Source organism: Phascolarctos cinereus, unplaced genomic scaffold, assembly GCF_003287225.1.
Source record: "Phascolarctos cinereus isolate Bilbo 61053 unplaced genomic scaffold, phaCin_HiC Scaffold_9;HRSCAF=440, whole genome shotgun sequence".
NCBI lineage: Eukaryota > Metazoa > Chordata > Mammalia > Diprotodontia > Phascolarctidae > Phascolarctos > Phascolarctos cinereus.
Genome location: NW_027556402.1, coordinates 177,225,237 through 177,230,624, shown reverse-complemented (window position 1 = coordinate 177,230,624; position 5,388 = coordinate 177,225,237). Strand labels below are relative to the sequence as shown.

The following is a 5,388-nucleotide window of genomic DNA, read 5'->3' as shown; positions in this document are numbered from 1 at the left end:
TGGGGGCCTTAACTTGAATTTAAGAAAAAACTGGAGGGCAATGCCACATGGAGAATGTAAACAAAAATGAAAATGAAAACCCTAACAAACAACCCAGTCAAAAACCCATCCAAGATTCAAGTAATAAAAAAGTCTCTTAATAATCCCTAAAGCTCCTTCTATAGTATGGTGTTAATTTTATGTCATTACATCAATTTCCATGAAGCTAATGCTCTTGTATTTCCTGTAGTAAACTGTCATTACAGTTTCCATCAGGAAGAAAAAAAAACACTTTATAAAAATGAAGCTGTTTCATTCTAAAGATGATTATAAAACTACTGGGCCCAACTTGAGGAAGTGACTCAATTAAGATTAAGGTTGGCCCCTTAAATGATCAATCAGTTCACTATAGCAAGTTACATAATATCTTTCATTGATTACTTAGAAATACATCGCTTCTTTGCCTATGGAAAGTGGGTTTTGAGAACCAAACAGTACTAGAATGCCAATATTTTAAAAAATGCATTTGCCAATTTTTTCATCATAGCCATGCCAAAGTCAAGTATTGAACTGTCACTGTTAACTGAATATGATGATGCTGAACACTGAAGGCAAAGAAGTTTTCATGATCAAGATTCAGGTTTTGCCCTGATCCTGCTCCACCAATGAAGTATAACACTTCTTCTTAGAATGCAAAATTTAAAATTGGGCACCAGGCATTCACTTCATCTGTATCTAAGAATGCAGATCAAATGGAGAAGAATTTGTTGAACTTGAATCAGAAAATAAAGTCAAATTGGCACTAAAAAAAAAAGACAGAAAAATTATGGAACACAGATATGTTGAAGTATTTAAGTAAAAAAAAATTGAAATGTACTAGGTGATGAAGAATATTGGTCTAGTCTTGGCACTGCCAATGATGGCTTTGTGCACCTTAGGGGACCCCCATTTGACTGTAGCAAGGAAGAAATTGTTCAGTTTTTTTCAGGATTGGAAATTAAGCCAAATGGGATAACTCTGACAGAGAACTTTCAGTGGTACAGGGTACAGTGGTTACAGAGTACAGGGTAGGTCTTCATGCATTTTGCCTCACAGGAGATAGCTGAAAAGGTCTAAAGAAAACCAAGGAAAAATAGAACACAGGTACATCGAAATAAATCTTCAAGAGCAGTTGGGCAGGAGTTCATACTCACGACTAGCCTCAAAAGCTAACAGCTATGCAGCAGCCAGGTCCTTATAACAGGCCTGGGACTGGAAGTGGCTGTAACAGTATTGGTAGAAGAGCTGGGTTAGAAAGAAGAAGGCATGATGCCTTTGGTGGAGAGTATGGAGGGTATGATGACTACAATGGACACCATGATGGACATGGCTTTTGGTTACATAGATTTGGAAGAAAACTCAACAACTGTTTTTTTAGCAATGTCTGATCATAGCTATGGAGGTAGTGGGTCCACTTTCCAGAGTACAATAGGCCATTGCATACACATAGAAGAAATACCTTACAGAGCTCTGAAAATGATATTTACAATTTTTTCTTATCACTCAACTCTATTTGAGTGCACAATAAAATTGAACCTGATGGCAAGGTGCCTGGAGAAGCAGATATTGAATTTGCTACTCATGAAGATACCGTGGCAGCCATGTCAAAAGACAAAGCAAATATGGAGCATAGAGGTGTAGAACTCTTCCTGAATTAGATTTACATCAAGAGCAAGCAGTGGTGCTTACAGGGAGCCAAATGCTAGAAGGCATGAGTTTGTCAAATCAATCCAGTTACAGTCTTCCAGCTAGCCAGCAGTTCAGTGGGGATCATTAAGGAGACTAGAGTGGTCAAAGCAGCATGAGCAGACATGACTAAGTTTTACAGGAAAACGCCAATGATTTCCAATCAAACATTGCACACGGAGCCAGAGTGATGAACAGCAGCTACTACAGTAGCAGATGCAGTACATCTATGGGAATAAATGGGATGAAGGGATGTCTGGCATGTCCAGTATGAGTGACGAATGGGGAATGTAATCTTAATCACTGACTCTTGGTCAACCATTTCTTTTACAGAATTTTTTAAAAAGCTTACTAGTTTTGTAATACAAGCTTATGATTTATGCTTACTGTAAATGAGATCAGGATTATCTTAAAAACTTCAGGTTCAGTATTTTTGAACACAGAAAAAAAAACATTCATCTAGGATATAATAACCAAGTTGAGTAAAGACTCTTAACTCAAAACAATTTCAGTTTTTCTCAAGGTAGTTTTGTTGCAGGAGTGTACTTAAGCAGTAAACATGGTTAGGTTAAAGCAGTTTCAATTATGTTAAATGTTGCTTTTATACCATATTACGTGGAACACTGTTTGAGATGCATGTTGGGAGACATGATTTTTTGTAAAACAAATATAGGAGCTATGTCTGCGATCCGAAAGTGAAATATTTGGCATATTTGTTCTAGTTTATTTCATTTACTATACTGTAAAGCACTTCTAGTTAAGCTTCTTTTTTTAAGTTAATGGGGACAATTTTGAGGCGCAATATGGATACTTTAGGATTTTGGTTTTTGTGTTTGTATTAAATTCTGAGGAACTGATTTAAAGCTTTTGTTGTATTGTAATCTCCTTTTAGGTGTGTTGTGCTAAATGAAACTTGTTAAATAAATCTTCCTTTCAAAAACTGGGGGGTGGGGAAGGGTAGGGAAAAATTTGCCAAAGTTGATTTATTAAGGAGCTGTAAACTAGGATATAAACAATCTAGCCTGCTAAAGAACAGCTATAAGTCCAATATAATTTAGCTTCATCTCCCAGACATTGGCCTAGAACATAGGAGAAAAAAAGGATTTGAATCATCTGCATTTTTGTATGATTCTTTATTCTGTCCTTCGTTAATTCTTTTAATAATGCCTTGTTTCTTCTGGTGCAAGCACTCTCAAAACTGATAGAGAAGGCAACCCCTCTATGCTTTAGTGAACTTTGTGAGCTGCTTCTACAAGTAGTTCAGTTGTTTCTCAGCCATGTCCGATTCTTCATGACCCCATTTGGGGTTTTATTGGCAAAGATACTGGACTGGATTGCCATTTCTTTCTCCAGCTCATTTTACAGATAAAGCGAGTGAGACAAACAGGTGTTAAGTGACTTGACCAGGGTCACACAGCTAGTAAGTATCTGAGGCCACACTTGAATTTAGGAAGATGAGTTTTCCTGATTCCAAGTCCAGGGCTCTGTGCACTATGGCGCCACCTAGCTACTTTTACTCATAGGAATTAAATAACTGGAGGAATATATGTTGTTAAACCTACTGAACATATGGTGTTGGCCTGACTCTGGGCCACATTTTTTTTCCTGAATGTGCTCTGTATAAGACCTGAGTCTATCCTATAATGACAACATCTTTGTTTCTCAGTTTCCTCAGGCCTAAAAAGGTAATTATAATTTTTGTACAACTTGCAAAGATGGTTATTGTGAGTAAAAAACTTTGTAAACTTTAAAGCCATAAATGTACAAAAGTAGGTGATTATTAGTATTATCATCATCAATGTTATTTTTCAATATAGATCTTTTTTTTTCCTTTTTTCAAAGAAATCCCATCTTGGTGATACGGCTTACATTTGGAACCATACAGTAATGAGTTGCTGAATAATGTTCAAATCATCATAATCCACAGCCAACAACCAGGTAAGTAATTAATTGGCTTCTTCAGAGGTTAATGTGAGAGACTATAAACCATAGTCTAGCTCAAGTTCAAAATTCACCTGGACAGGTTGGATGTGCATAAGCTCGTAAGTTTTCTTTTTAATTCATTTTATTTTTAATTTATGAAATAAACCAAGCATTTCTACAACATAGAATTTTTTTAAAAAGATGATTGTACATGAAACTGCAAATCTATTATGTACAACTAGCTGTTCCTTTTAAATATATAATAATCTGTAAATTTCTTTTTTTCTTCCCCCCCCCCCACAAAGATGGTTATCATTAGACTACGGATGCAGAAAGCACCTTCCTTCACACATCCTTTGTAGTTAATTTGTGTATTTATAACAATCAAAATGACTTAGTTGCTCAAAGCTGTTCTTAAAACAATATTGATATTACTACATAGAACATTCTTTTGTTTCTGCTCATTTCACTCATATGATTTACAGCAACAAATAATCATAGGGTTTTGAGATGGAAAACATCTCTAAGATCAACAAGTCCAGTGGCTCTAGGCCTTCTCAAATAAGAGGACACTATATTAACATAAAAAGAAATTCTGAAGTCTACTATAGGGTGGTGGTTATATCACTAGTTAGCTGTAGATTCAGAAAATACTATGAATTCATTAGCACTTTTAAATTAATTGTGTTTTGTTATTCAAAACAGTATCTAGATATATATAAGAAATCATAGTATATACACGCCTACATGCAAGACATACTGTTTATTCAATTTCCAGAAGGTACATTTGTTTATTTACTATAATGAGTCACACTGCATATTTTGTCAGAGATAAACAGAAATTAAATTAATGCCAGGTTTTCATATCAATTCAAGGACCTCTGATAATAACTCCCGGATCAGAAGCCACTGCTTAAAAATTACTAGTTCGAGTTTTCTCCTGTTTAACATCTGCTAAAGTGACAAGCGTAACAGTGGAGAAATATCCCAATGGCAGACTGCTAGAAGGCAAAGTATTCAATCGAAAAACATTATTAATTGTTCTAATAATTCTAGTGGGGCACAGTTCAGAGGAAAGTATGGGAGAATGAGGATCAAAGGACCTGGGTTCAAATCTCAGCTCTGTGACCTCAGGCAAAAGTTTCTTAATTCGTGAAATGAGGAGTTGGGTGGCCTCTGAGCTCCCTTGAGCTCTGTTTCTTTGATCTGATGACTAGATGCCTAGGAGGTTCCTTCTAGGATCCTCTACACAATGGATAAATAAGGATGGAATACACATGGCAAATGTGAAGGTAACTAGAATCTTAAAGATGTCATGTTACTATTTCTTAGAGTCAGTCGGTCAATAACAAGGATTTATAAGCACTATGCTTATAATTTGGGATACAAAGAAAGGAAAAAAACGAGCCCTTCCCTCAAGTATCACACAGTCTAATGGGCAGGATAGCAACAACATGTAACTATCTAAGCATATAGGACATATAAGAAAATAATTGAAGAGAAGGCGTTATGATAATCATGTAATCTCTAAGTCATTGCTTCTCTAGGATATATTGTTTCCATTCTTTTAACCAGTTTTAATTATCTCAGGCCCTCTTAGTCACCTTCTAGACATGTTTCAGTTAGCCATTATCCATCTTTTTTTTTCCCCAATAATTTGTTTTTTGAGTCAATTGGGGTTAAGTGACTTGCCCAAGGTCTCACACACCTAGTAAGTGTCTTAGTCCAGATTTGAACTCAGATCCTCCTGACTCCAAGGCT

General features: G+C 35.9%; 1 pseudogene; it reads left to right on the top strand.

Moving 5' to 3' along the window:
- Positions 1–571: 571 nt before the first annotated feature.
- Positions 572–1,998, top strand: LOC110210784 (heterogeneous nuclear ribonucleoprotein H-like; annotated as a pseudogene).
- Positions 1,999–5,388: the final 3,390 nt, after the last annotated feature.